Here is a 15,743-nt window from a genome sequence, read left to right on the forward strand (position 1 = left end):
GAGAGAATCGTGTGCTCCGGGTACAGGGTCCAAGGGGCGCGTGAACATTCATGGACCGTCATGGAAACACGGATGTGTAACAGTAGCTAAGAAGAGTAGTATAGCTTGGTGCGGGAGGGGACGTCGGCGGGGGAGGGCAGGATGAACACGATGGTAAACTCGGAAACGCTTTGTCCGGTGGCTGAGTCTGTCTGGCGTCGTTTTCACGGCGGCTTGAGCCCGCTTTTCGTGTAAACCGCTTACGGGCAGGGCGTAAACGTAGCGGGAACGGGGTGATCCAAGGCGGGAATTAGGGAGAAGGAAATCGAGAGGCGTGGAAACGGCGCCTGTTACGTGTTACACACGCGTGCGCGTTCCCTCCACGACGTGCACAACAACCAGACCAGACAGACAGCGTGTCCCGTCATCGACGAAGTCGCAATAACCGCTCGGCAAATATTTAACCGGCGCGCCGATCCTCGAGCGTGGGAAACCCCCTGGATGCTCCGTCCTGTTTCCAGGACCGTGTACGATGTGTACACTGCGAAAAAAGACTGTGCGTCCTCGAAGCGACCATGATTTTTCCAGCCCGATACCGATCTACCAGCGCTGTTCAACCGAGATGACGACCGTTGCCCTTGTTCGTCGATACGTTCGTTCGTATAACTTCTTTGTCTGCAGTGGTACCTCCGTGGAACTTTTATTGACATGTCCGCGACATTCTCCCGAGTAAAATGATACCAAACACGATACAGTTCGAGTCGTTTTTCACTGTTTAATCCACGATTTTAGTGGAGCCTCGCTTATCCGAACCGACCGGTGAAATGTAAATATTTGGATAATGGAACTACTGTTCGAGCTAGATCAAATCTGTACTGATCTGTACAATTAACCGTGCTGCATATGTGTCCATTTATGACTGTTCGGATAATCGAGGTTCTATTAAATCGCGGATTAAAGAAGCAAACATCATCGAAACTGTGTCATGTGGGGTATCATTTTAATCAGAAAAATGTCACGCATATGATGGTAAAAGTTTCATAGATAAATTGTTGAAAAGAAATAGGTGATGTAATAAAAATTACAAACAATTCTAAATGCTTTCGTTTGCAGTAGCGAAAGATATGAATGTCTAGCTCGTCATTTCACGTAACACCGTGACCGGAAACCGCGTATTATGTCAGGAATAGTGGATATCATCGCGAAAGAGACACTATGAAAATGCTCACGATGATTTTTCCAACCCGCTGCCAATCCGAGCGCTGCCATTCCCCTATTCAACCGAGACGGAGCCGATCGCTGTCTCTGTTGTTCTTTCGGTTCATCGGCTCGCCGCTACCAATGCTACCTTTGTTACTATCCTTTGATTCTTCCCATAGAATGCCGGGCAGTCGGATGAGAAACCGACGGAACGATAGTATGTTAATTGCGGTACATTCAGCCAGGTCTGTATCTCCCTGCAAAAGGGCCTTGTGCTTCTGTTTGATTCGGTTTGAATGCAAGCTAAACATTTTCGAAGTCGGAGAGAAAATGTTTGTTTGACGATGTTTGAACACGTATCATTTCGCGAATAAAAATCGCACGAAGATAAACTTGGGCTCATTTCAAAGCTTGAAGCCTCTATTTTTCGCACACTACCACTGATTTGCCCACAAATAATTTTTTCTTGTTGTAACAGGTGCAGAAGTGAGGCACTAAATTTCCTGTTTGCGAAAAATGTTTTCGAAGTGTTGTAATTTCGTGAGAAAAAATCGCATGAACATAAACTCGGGCTTATGTTAAAGCGTGAAGCCTCTACTTTTACAGAGTGCAACTAATTCGCCCATAAAAAATGTTTGCTTGTTGTAACAGGTGGGGAAGTGAAGGCACTAAATTTTGCGATTTTTATGGATGGTGTAAGGGCTCATTGTGCACAGAGCTGCAGGTGAACGATAACTCTGGGAGGTTTTTGCAGTGATCTCTCTCTCTCTCTCTCTTTCTCTCCTCTCGTCCGGAAAGCGGCGATCGACTGTAATCGGACCGTTCGACTCTAACGTATGAAAATCGTCGGGCTTATTACGCCTGCGATATTGCCTGTGCCGGAGCGAAAGCGCGCGAAAGACAAAAGGGAGCTGGGAACCGACTCGATGGAAACACCATCGGCTCGATTTTAATTCCGACCGGAAACGAAACCCTCTCGTGATGTCTCTCCCACTCCCCGACTTTTGTTCTTTTGCTCTCACTCCCTCTCATTTTATTTTTCTCTCTTTCTCTAGCGATGCACGCGCGGTAATCGTACCGTGGAACAAGATTCCACCGGCACTCGACGCCATCCTGCCTTTTATACTCATTCTACCATATACGCCGAGAAATATTTACCGTTTCCCAATAATGCTCACTACCCGGCTCGCCTTTCTTCCAGTTCCGCTCCTTTCCGGCTCTATTCGCCTTCTCTCTAGCTGTACGTAGAGATTCGAGGGCTTCCAGCTCCTCCTGCGATCAGAAAATTCATTTTTTCTGCGCGTTTAACTCCATTTCTACTACAGTGCATTCCAAAAATGACCAGACACATTTTTCAAGGTTTTTACAGACCCTCTAATTTGTAATACGTTGGGGCAGAAAAGTTGCTGCATCATAAAAAAAATATTTTAGATAAACATGCACAACGGGTGGCGAAAGTAGAAGCTTCAAGCTTTAAAATAAGCTCAAGTTTATCGTCATACGATTTTTATTTACGAAATTACAACAGTTCAAACATCATCAAATATTTCATAAAAATCGTAAATTTAGTGTGTTCACTTCCCCACGTGTTACAACAAGAAAAAATTTTTTGTGGAAGAATTAGTAATAGTATGCGAAAGTAGAGACTTCAAGCTTTGAAATAAGCCTAAGTTTATCGTCATACGATTTTTATTTACGAAATTATAACAGTTCAAACATCATCAAATATTTCATAAAAATCGTAAATTTAGTGTGTTCACTTCCCCACGTGTTACAACAAGAAAAAATTTTTTGTGGAAGAATTAGTAATAGTATGCGAAAGTAGAGACTTCAAGCTTTGAAATAAGCCTAAGTTTATCGTCATACGATTTTTATTTACGAAATTATAACAGTTCAAACATCATCAAATATTTGATAAAAATCGTAAATTTAGTGTGTTCACATCCCCACGTGTTACAACAAGAAAAAATTTTTTGTGGAAGAATTAGTAATAGTATGCGAAAGTAGAGACTTCAAGCTTTGAAATAAGCCTAAGTTTATCGTCATACGATTTTTATTTACGAAATTATAACAGTTCAAACATCATCAAATATTTCATAAAAATCGTAAATTTAGTGTGTTCACTTCCCCACGTGTTACAACAAGAAACATTTTTTTGTGGAAGAATTAGTAATAGTATGCGAAAGTAGAGACTTCAAGCTTTGAAATAAGCCTAAGTTTATCGTCATACGAGTTTTATTTACGAAATTATAACAGTTCAAACATCATCAAATATTTCATAAAAATCGTAAATTTAGTGTGTTCACTTCCCCACGTGTTACAACAAGAAAAAATTTTTTGTGGAAGAATTAGTAATAGTATGCGAAAGTAGAGACTTCAAGCTTTGAAATAAGCCTAAGTTTATCGTCATACGATTTTTATTTACGAAATTACAACAGTTCAAACATCATAAAATATTTCATAAAAATCGTAAATTTAGTGTGTTCACTTCCCCACGTGTTACAACAAGAAAAAATTTTTTGTGGAAGAATTAGTAATAGTATGCGGAAGTAGAGACTTCAAGCTTTGAAATAAGCCTAAGTTTATCGTCATACGATTTTTATTTACGAAATTACAACAGTTCAAACATCATCAAACATTTTCGCAAACAAGAAATTTAGTGTTCGACTATTTTGGAAGTTTGACGATCTTTAACTCGTTGTAATTCCGTAAAATATAATCGTACAGCAATAAACTTCGACTCATTTTGAAGCTCCAAGATTCTACTTTCGGACACCTTTATTAATTCTTCTAAAACATATTTTTACATAATGTAGCAGAGGAGAAACTGAAGACCCATTTTCCACAAAAGTGCTACAAATTGAAACCTGTGTAAAAACCTTAAACAAATTTTTTTCTCGAACGAATCTTCCACAGATTTGAAGATTGAAGTCTCGCCTTTACAACGACACCTTAAACATTGATTTACGATTTTTTTCTCACTGTTTTATGGAAGAAAAATGTGGACCATACTAAGCCCCTACACAATTAAAGACGTGGTTTAGTGTGTACGCAGCTTTAAAGGTAGAACAGCATATAAACTCGATCTTGCACGTGGCCGCTTAAATGCATCGGTTCGATTTTAATGCCCTCCCCATTCGGTTCTAATACCTCATAGAATTTTTCTTCTACGTGGAACAGAAAAAATTCGCTCTCCCCTTGGCCGCTGGGTAGATTCCCATAAAATATCGGGGGCTTTTCGACGTAACTATAAAACCACTATAAAATTTCAGTTGATCTGGTGCGGTAGTTAAGAGAAACACGTTTTCTACTTAAATGTAATGGTTCGGACTTACAAGATATTTTTATGAATTGTCCATAAAACTTTGGACATTTTCAGATGTTGCGTGCATTTTGTGGCGTGTGCGTAACCTATTTCTACAAATGTCTTTTATTAGTAATAATTGAGATGGTCTCTGCATTTTTCTTTTATTAACAAATCTATTATTTCTCTCTGTTTCAGGTAAGTCTCTTCACAATAGGATTTATTCCGTTGACAAATTAAATCTAATTAGCCAGGTAAGTAAACCACGTCCAAAGTGATCAATATTATTAATTTTAAAAGGTCCATATATCGCATGCATGCAAAATTATCCAACAATTACAAATAATCAATATAAGCTCTCCCCCTTATTTTATATGTGTAAAGCGATTCAATTAATTATTCAAACGTTATTTAAATTTTATATTAAACACAGAGTGTTTCCAAAGAATATCATGTTTTACAATATCGGTTGTAAAAGTGTACGCAACATGAATTAACAATATTCATCCACATCAATGTTACATAATGCTCAATCAATTATACGTTAATCGTGTGTGTAACCATATTCATTATACCGTATTAAAATAATTTTATGAACCTTCGAAAAGCAAAAGCTCCAACGAAACCACAGTAAAAGTTCATGTTTTATTGCTAATATACAAGATGCAATTAACTGAATTTTCAACTGGAAAATTCTTCTACCCATTTAAATTCTCATTATTGTCAGAGTGTCGCATTAAAACGTCTGTCTCTCTGTCGACCATATTTTTAATACTTCGTCAAGATAATTTCATAACTCTTCAAAAAGCAAAAGCTCAGAAGGGCACGCATTAAAAGTTTAAATTTCATTAAGTTCTACATGCACGAGATGTGTTGTACTGTTCTGGTTCTGAAGTAAAATTTCATTCTCGTGTGTCATAGTATTTATAGCATATCCAGAGTTAATTGATAAATCTCATCAGAACAATGTTGTAATTCTCGAAAATCAGAAAGAGCAATCATCAAAACACCCAATTTTTATATATTTTATTGTACATACGAAATGCAATCAATAATTCTTATAATTTCTAAATGAAAAATCTCGTCTTACTACTTAAATTTTTATATTCCATGTTTATCAAAGAGTACAAATGCTTCTGTCAAACATATTTTTAGTAAATCTCTTCAACACAATTTTATAACTTCCCGAAAATCAGGAGGAGCAAATGGCAGTCATCAAAAACCCAATTTCTTTACTCGACTTCTAAAAATTCTCCTACTACTTCAATTTTTATTTTCCATTTTTATCAGAGAGTTAAAATGCCTCTGTTAGCCATATTTTTAATAAATCACCACGAAACAATTTTATAATTTCCCAAGAATCAAAAGCAGCAAATACCACTCGTCAAAGGCATAAATATGAATACATTCTGCATGCAGTGGACACAATGAACAACTCAAAAGCTTCAAATAAAAAATCCTTCTGTCAGGCAGCATATCATATTTTATTTTGATCAGGGCAGTAGCAGGAAAATATTCTTCTCCATCGAGTCTGAGATAGTCGGATATCTTGGCCAGTCGCGTTTTATGCTTTTTTATCCAGTATCCCAGAGATCTCGGTCCCCGGCAATATTTTCTTGTTTCACTGTAAGTGAGGAGTTTGACAAGTGTCAGTTTGATTGGCGGTAACAAAGAAAATACGATCTCCCCGGTATGAAATCGCCCGAGGGATGTGAACAAGAATGTCGGTACCATCTGCCTTCTGTTCTCATCGTCGGAATAAGCATACTGTCACCGACTGACTTCTTACCTTAATATACTATAATAAATATCCCCGGTTTTTACGATATCTTTTACTGGGCTAGAAATTACAGAGAGAGAGAGAGAGAGCGCTGCCGTTTTTATCGCTCCAACTATAAAAAAAAGGAAAATACTCTACCGAGGTCATAAGACAGTACGCACTCGACCCTTCCATGCCGATGGCTGGGTCCATTCAGACCCTGCATCAGAATTCCACTTGTTTGATAACGCTGAACTTACCACGACTGGTTATATATAAATTCTTTAATTTAAAATTATTAAAATCATACATTTTTCGAGGTCACCTCCAATAAGCTTTCACGATCATATGTTCTCTTAGATATTCTGGTAGAGCATGAAAAGACGAATCCAACGACTACCATGAACATGCCATTCCGATCACTCGATCTCGAGATATTCGTCTCTGAATGGTATAGGTTTTTGTGTTTTCAGACTCAAATATCTCGAGATCGAATGATCGGAATGCTATGTTCATGGTAGTCGTTGGATTCGTCTTTTCCTGCTCTACAAGAATGTCTAAGAAAAAATATGAGGTTTCGTGAAAAAAAAAAAAGAATTAAATACACGATTATTAATTGAGTATATTTCGTATGGTTCAACAAATCGGAAAAATTAATTCCACCAGCCAAAATTAGAACCTGCATCACAATTCCACTTGTTTGATAACGCTGAACTTACCACGACTGGTTATATATAAATTCTTTAATTTAAAATTATTAAAATCGTACATTTTTCGAGGTCACCTCCAATAAGCTTTCACGATCATATTTTCTCTTAGATATTCTGGTAGAGCATGAAAAGACGAATCCAACGACTACCATGAACATGCCATTCCGATCACTCGATCTCGAGATATTCGTCTCTGAATGGTATAGGTTTTTGTGTTTTCAGACTCAAATATCTCGAGATCGAATGATCGGAATGCTATGTTCATGGTAGTCGTTGGATTCGTCTTTTCCTGCTCTACAAGAATGTCTAAGAAAAAATATGAGGTTTCGTGAAAAAAAAAAAAGAATTAAATACACGATTATTAATTGAGTATATTTCGTATGGTTCAACAAATCGGAAAAATTAATTCCACCAGCCAAAATTAGAACCTGCATCACAATTCCACTTGTTTGATAACGCTGAACTTACCACGACTGGTTATATATAAATTCTTTAATTTAAAATTATTAAAATCGTACATTTTTCGAGGTCACCTCCAATAAGCTTTCACGATCATATTTTCTCTTAGATATTCTGGTAGAGCATGAAAAGACGAATCCAACGACTACCATGAACATGCCATTCCGATCACTCGATCTCGAGATATTCGTCTCTGAATGGTATAGGTTTTTGTGTTTTCAGACTCAAATATCTCGAGATCGAATGATCGGAATGCTATGTTCATGGTAGTCGTTGGATTCGTCTTTTCGTGCTCTACAAGAATGTCTCAGAAAAAATATGAGGTTTCGTGAAAAAAAAAGAATTAAATACACGATTATTAATTGAGTATATTTCGTATGGTTCAACAAATCGGAAAAATTAATTCCTCCAGCCAAAATTGGAACCTGCATCAAAATCGGTCAACTTTCGAAAAAATCCGTCCTGGGGGACGTTAAACATTCTGGAATATTGGATGCTCTCGGTTCGAGGGATGATCGGGCTACTCAGCGCACGCGACTATACAATCGATTATCCGCACGGACGTTAACGAGCGCGATCTCTCTTTCGTTAGCGGGTCCGGAGGCCGGGGCTCGTACTTCTCTTCACTTTCCTGCGAGCGTTGCGTAAATCTTATACAGTCCCGAGCCGTAGAACCCGGGAGTAACACCTCTCGCTCGTAGGTCGAAGCGCCGGCCATAAATTTTTGAGAGTTCGAACCGATCCTGCCCACCCGGGACGAGAGACACAGAGAGAAATGGAGAATCTTGCCGTCTCCCTCCGTAGAATTCTCTTGGATGTCCCTTATTCCCCCCTTAACGTCTCCCCCAGTCCCTCCTTTAGGTCCTGCGCTCCTTTCTGCCCACGGGGAACGTCGGGACACGCGCCCAGTCTGGACCCACGCCCACGCGTTGCATACCGTACGCCCTTTAACTCTTTTTATTCCTTTTGCCATCCACCTCCCTTTCGTCCTCTTCTTCGTCTTCCTCCTCTTCGCGCTCTACCTTAGACCCCCTTTCTTTCGCTCCTTATTTACGGCTGTAATACAAATACACCGTGTGACAAAAGAATATCTTGCATTTTTTTCAGGTTATGGAATAACAATTAGTGAATTTTCCCATATTTTTACTTGCTTTTAGCATATTCAGTCCGATTCGTAAGTAACTTCAAACAATTTCCTCGAAATAAAATTGATTTACGATTAAAGTAAAAATAAAGTTGGCTATGCAATTCCACAGATCAATACAAGTAACTTTTTCCTTTGCGAAAATGCTCTCCGCCGCTTAGTTAAGAAGTTATTAGCGAAAAACACGGACCAATCAGAGTGTGGATACAGTGAACGGGCCCCGCCTCGACGTCAGGTCCCGCCCACCGTGGCGTCGGCAGTGTTTTTCGTTAATAACTCCTAAACAAAGCCGCGGATAACATTTTGGCAAAGGAAAATGTCGCTTAAAATGGTCTCAGGAACCACCCCCTTTCGGGATTTTCACGAATTTTGGGACACCCTGTATTTATATAATCCATCTTTTACCAAAATATTCTGGTACGACATTATTAGTTTCGGTGCGACGAAACGAATGTTTCTGATTTAATGAGCATTTCGTGGGTGTCCGGCGGTTAGCGTCTTAATTACCGACATAAACCACGAAGCGGTGTGCAAGATGTGTTAAGTAACGGCTCGCTAAATACTGTTGAGCATTGTTAGAGAACAGGACTGGGCTGTGTCTCTCTCTCTCTCTCTCTCTCTGTCTCTCTGTATCAACTCGGCCGGGTCTCCATTATCCCTTCTGAGCGTTCATTAACCGCTTCAGGACAATCCAAATTAATTCGGTTCTGATGTAATGTGACAATTCCTTTATCCCGAGTTAGCTGGGTAATTAGTATTCATAGCACAGTGGGACATGAAGACCGATGTCTCCGGGAGCCCACATAGGCGAAAGCCTGATTCATAATTGGCGAGATGCTCGCTGACTTTGTGGCTGACTTAGGGGAGGTATGCCAATGTGTGTGTGCTGAATACATATGTGTGTCGATATGTTCGTAATCGAAATCGAGGCTCGCATATTGAAATGATCATGTTGATTTGTAACCATTATGCGCATTCGATATATGAAATACTATAACATTGTCAGTATGATCATTTATTAATCATTACTGTAATCAATGTATCGAATCATTACAAACATTAAAAACACCTAGGCATGTCACAAAATTGATGTTACTCAAAAATTAAGAATCACTCTAATTGAAGGGAATTATTTGAGTCATTTTTGGAACGTGTTCCGGTAGAAATCTTGAAACGTTCGAGTGCTCAAATTAAAGCTGGAAGACTGTACTTCGTGATAAGTGCATCTAAATTCAAAAACAAATACGTAGGTGTGTCGCAAAATTGATAAAACTCGGCAGTCAACTCGATTAAAAATCTCTTGAATTAAAGGACATTTTTGAGTAATTTTTAGACTGTATTACGGTAAAAATTTTGAAACGTTTGAGGGCTTAAATTAAAGCTGGAAGATTGTACTTTACGATAAGTATCCGTGAATTCAAAAATAAATACGTAGATGTGTCGCAAAATTGATAAAACTCGGCAGTCAACTCGATCAAAAATCTCTTGAATTAAAGGACATTTTTGAGTAATTTTTAGACTGTATCCCGGTAAAAATTTTGAAACGTTTGAGGTCTTAAATTAAAGCTGGAAGATTGTACTTTACGATAAGTATCCGTGAATTCAAAAATAGATACGTAGATGTGTCGCAAAATTGATAAAACTCGGCAGTCAACTCGATCAAAAATCTCTTGAATTAAAGGACATTATTGAGTAATTTTTAGACTGTATTCCGGTAAAAATTTTGAAACGTTTGAGGGCTTAAATTAAAGCTGGAAGATTGTACTTTACGATAAGTATCCGTGAATTCAAAAATAAATACGTAGGTGTGTCGCAAAATTGATAAAACTCGACAGTCAACTTGGTCAAGAATCACTGGAATTAAAGGACATATTTTACTAATTTTTAGAACGTGTTCCGGTAGGAATTTTCAAACGTTCGAGGGCTCAAATGAAAGCTGGAAGATTGCACTTTACGATAAGTATCCGTGAATTCAAAAACAAATACGTAGATGTGTCGCAAAATTGATAAAACTCGACAGTCAACTTGGTCAAAAATCTCTTGAATTAAAGGACATTTTTGAGTAATTTTTAGAACGTGTTCCGGTAGGAATTTTCAAACGTTCGAGGGCTCAAATGAAAGCTGGAAGATTGCACTTTAAGATAAGTGCACATAGGTTAAAAAGAAACACTCATTCATGTGGAAACATTCAAAATAACAACAATTATTAAATTTGTGCAGACTATAAAATGGCATTAGCTTTGTTATTCTATCAATTTTATAATACATATATCAACAATAATAAATTGATCGGAGCAAAAGCAATGGACTAAAAAATTCATGTAACGTAATGTCGCGTGCACTCTACAGATATATTTCGGTAAAATGAAATATAATGTGTGCGAGTGAACAGCGGATGTTTGCGCGAATGTGAAATTTTTATTCATCCGAAATAAAAAAAAAAAGCTAAACAGCCGTGTGGCAACGTGCGGAATTTTGTAACCATCGTTCATCAACATATGAAACCGTCACGTTCGAAATGTATATTTTTCTGCCGCCCCCGAAAGATAGTAAAAGGTTCGGCCATTTACATGCAAATATTATCATTAACTTTTCATGCACAGTCGCTGACGTTTTTCAGTGAGAGAAAATTCCCCTTTGATTGAGAGATAGGACACGCACCGGCTCCGCAAAAATGCAGATTTTTCGCGGAAATTAAAATGTAATAACCAGTAGCAACTTTTAACTTTCGTTCTTCTCCAGAAAAGAAATAATTTCGTTAAAGTATTTGCTTCGTTTGATAGATTACGAAATATGAAAATTCATTTCGTTTCTCGTTCGAGTTTGACAATTCGAGTTTGAAAAATATAATTACGCTATAATTTAATGCTCCCATTTCGAAGTAAATTGTTCGTAAACGAATTATAATTCAATGAAAATTGCGATGTACTGGCAGCCATTGTTTTAAGTGGTGTACTTTGCAGAAAACTTTACAAACGAAATAATAAAATGAAATTTATCATCGCATTTTTAACCTAAAAAAAAATCCAATTTATTAATTTTGTATGTTTGGAAACGGTATGTACATTCAAAAGTTGCATTTTTCTAACAATAATAGCTGGACAGCGGATTTTATCCATTTATAACAGAAATGAGTAGGTGTAATCTAAAACAGTACAAACATTAGAAGAATTTAAAAATACTGTTAATTTATTTTCAACCTTTCAACTATATTAAGAGAAAAAATAAATTTCTATTTCACTCCAGTTTGTTCCAATTCAGGTAGAAAGTTGTTATTTTATTTCAATAATAGCATTCAACAAAGTTAAAGTTGAAATATCTCTTAAATTAATCATTTTCGACATACAGGACAATTCTTTTTCATACAAAATGGCAAGGTGCACCGAATAGTACGCAGAAAAATTTACATACATATATTTCTATAAAAAAATTGAAGGTGACCTTGAAATCTCCTTAACCTTGTTACCCACAAAAAAGCTGTTATTGTATAATTTGGTGTACAAAATTTCTTCATATCTTCAAAAACAGCTAATGATGTGTTACTCTAAAAATCTAAAAATTTTTATAAAGCAATATAAAATAGTTAGTGCTCCGCGAACCTATCATCAACCCCTTGAATATCGTGTATGACTCGTGATAAAACTTCTGAACAGATGCTAATAAAAATGTATGTCAATAATTTCCTATGACCGAAATAAAATTCTATTTTGGTTTTGATCGGAGAACATATAGGCATACGATAGATATACAGTGGCCCATAAAAGTGTTCGTACGCCCCTTAAAACAGAATATCTTTTTTATATTTGTACCAAACAAACAGATGAAATTTTCAGTACGTGTATAACTAACATAGATGTACAACACATATATTTAAAATTTTCATTAAGGGCCCAGATAAAAACGTTTTAAAGAATGCCTTTTTTCATTTTTGCCTGTAACCTTGTGAATTATAATTTTTGGAAAATTTCTTTTGCACCTCATTTAGTAAACCAATGCTTCCGATCGCTTACAAGACATCAGGTTGTGTTTTGGGGTACAAATATAAATAAATTATTCTATTTTAAAGGGCGTACGAGAACCCCTCTCTGGGCCACTGTAAGTTTCCTCAATCTTCAGGAAATTGCGATCTACAAAAAGGTTCTGATCATTGAAACGGCAAAATAAATCGTAGGGCAAGGGGTTAAACCCGTTGCGAACGCCGCCAATCGTCAAAAGGGTCTCGCGGCGCTCGAGGTCAATTAAGAAACCATAACATCCAATAACTTAGAGAGGGTATCACGTTGTCCAAGCGTCGGGTCGCGTCGGGCCGAGGCTTTCCGAAGGAGGACAGAGCCAGTTGTACGGGGCGAGATAAAAATCATGAATCTCTAAAGAGTCTGGGAACCTTAAGCTCCCCGATTGGTAGGGTTTAAGTGTATTTTCTGTCCTTTCGCTTGCCACGGGGCCACGGTCCCGCTCCTCCTTTTTCTCGATCGAGTTTGCTTTCCTATTCGTCCTGTTGCCTGTCTCTCTATCGTGTCCATTGATTCCGAAATTCCCCGTGGTCTTTTTGCCCCGTCTGCGTTCTTCGCGGTTCAGGCGGTCGTTTGCTTTACCCTCCCCCTCCCCTCTCACTCACTCCCTCTCTCTTTCTCTTTTGTCACGGTTCTTCGTCCGATCGGACAGCGTGTTTCGAATAGAGGGAGGGGGGGACCACGTAACGCCTTCATTTCGACTGTTCGGAGACCAACGGCCTGCTACGGCCGAATATCTTACTCGACGACGGGCCCAGGCGCCGCGTCGGGCCCCGAAGAGGGAATCGAGAAGCCCGAAGCGAGACCCTGGGAAATACGCCCACGTCTCAACTCCGAGATTCTTGTACTCTTCTTACCAGACACCAACCGAGGGGGCCTGTCCATCTTCCCAGGCTGCGACACGAATCGGGACTCTCTCCTTCAGCTTCTATAATTACTTTATTTTCGTAGAACTTCTTCGGTTTTAATGATTTTTTTTTATGGAACTGTTATCAACACATTCGCTGTCTCTGTCCGGTTAAAATGATACCAGACACGATACGGCTCGGATTGTATTCGACCCTTTAATCCACGATTTAGTGGGACCTCTGCTATCCGAACTGACCAGTGAATTTTCGTACTGTACAACGATTCCGTACTCTTTTACAGTAAATCGTTTTCTAGGTATTATTGAAACATTTGTCCGGGACGCCATTTTGGCTGTAAGTTGTGAGAAAAATGTATTGATGTGTTAAATTTTTTAAGTTGTTTAAGTTGAAATTAATTAAGAACTTTTTATTTAACGGTTTGGCCATTTTGGCAGTTGAGCATGAAATTACTGATCAAGTAAAAAGACGTAATAAAAAAGTTTGCAGAACTGAAAGTAAGAGGAAAAAGTTTTTTGTGATTTTAGCGCAGTTTTATCTTCAAAATAATGGCATTTTTTGATTGTTCGTGCAGTAACACACATTTTTATAATAGCATTTAAAAATGTAGAAAATGATATGTTTCACAATTTCTGGCTAGGTACGGATATTTTTGAATTCGTTTCTACTGTTTTGTACTGCTTGATTATCAATGTTATGTTATGTTATATGTTTCTTTCTAAATATATGCTTTTATTAAAATTCAAATAAAATTATTTGATTTTTATTGAGAATAAAAAATATGTACTCTTTTATCTCTAAAAAAATATATATATTATATGTTCTTAAGGGGCGGCAATTTGTCTTTTTGTCCGGGGCGACGTAACCGCTAGAGCGGGCGCTGCATCCGGTTCGGATAATCGAGGTTCCACTAAACCGTGGATTCAACGAGAACGTTTTATCGAAATTGTATCGTGTTCGGGCTCCTTTTATTCGTAAAAATGTGACGGATATGTCAGTGAAAGTTTCACGTGGAAATGATTAAACGAAGAATAAAGATGTATGTCGCGAAGAAATTTTCCTTTCATTTTCCAGAAAATCGTCCACGACGCGGGTTTTATCCGCAGATCAAGTAATTGGTGGTGAAGAATTATCTGTCCTCGTTTCAGTCTTGGCCGCAGGAGAAGTATTCGACAAAATGTAGAATATCGAAGTTCCGTAGAAACTCAGGGGAATTCTGTCGGAACTTTACGATATCATCCCTCATTCTTATCTGTCGTGCACTGTGCCACCGTGCAGGAAATCTTCCAAGAATAGTTCAATACTGTTGGAACTTGCTTGAACAAATACTCCTGGAGACTAAAACTAGCTCGGCTGACGCAAGGCGTTTCCCCCTGCATGTCCATTTCGATTTAGTGACTCTGGAACTCGCTATACGTGCGCCGGAACACCGGCAGGTAATTGAATCATTGCACAAATTTTTATCAGCGCAGGACAATCGTCTCAAAATATTCCCTAAATACATCAAATTCATTTAGTAAGTACTCCTTCCAATTTCTAAAATTTAACCTGTAAATTAAAGTTGTGAACAATAACGTGTTCCTCATTGAATTGTATTATTAGAGAAATCATTTTATTAATTCTCTACTGAACTAAATTTTATTGGATGAAATTTATTGTCGATATATGTAGAACTATAATATTTTTATCTACATTAAAATTACTCTAATTTATAGTTAAATCCTTCTAAAATTTTATTATTATACAAATCAACTATATTTTATTAATTCCCTACTGAACTAAGATTTTATTTGATAAAATTTATTGTCAATGTAAAATTATAATATTTACTCTCATTATAATTATTCTAATTTATAGTTGAACCCCTCTAAAATTTAATCATTTTACACATCAACTATATTTTATTAATTCTCTACTGAACTAAAATCTTATTTGATAATATTTATTGTCAATATGAAACTATAATATTTACCCTCATGAAAATTACTCCAATTTCTAGTTAAACCTTTCTAAAATTTAATCATTTTACACATCAACTATATTTTATTAATTCTCTACTGAACTAAAATCTTATTTGATAATATTTATTGTCAATATGAAACTATAATATTTACCCTCATGAAAATTACTCCAATTTCTAGTTAAACCTTTCTAAAATTTAATCATTTTACACATCAACTATATTTTATTAATTCTCTACTGAACTAAAATCTTATTTGATAATATTTATTGTCAATATGAAACTATAATATTTACCCTCATGAAAATTACTCCAATTTCTAGTTAAACCTTTCTAAAATTTAATCATT

At 37.2% G+C, this 15,743-nt stretch overlaps 1 protein-coding gene across 3 annotated transcripts in view; it reads left to right on the forward strand.

Annotated features, from left to right (window-relative positions):
* Stet (stem cell tumor) overlaps nt 1–15,743 on the forward strand; it is a 578,556-nt gene that overhangs the window by 177,349 nt on the left and 385,464 nt on the right. The window lies entirely within an intron of this gene.

This window comes from Lasioglossum baleicum, chromosome 20, assembly GCF_051020765.1.
Source record: "Lasioglossum baleicum chromosome 20, iyLasBale1, whole genome shotgun sequence".
NCBI classification, from domain to species: domain Eukaryota; kingdom Metazoa; phylum Arthropoda; class Insecta; order Hymenoptera; family Halictidae; genus Lasioglossum; species Lasioglossum baleicum.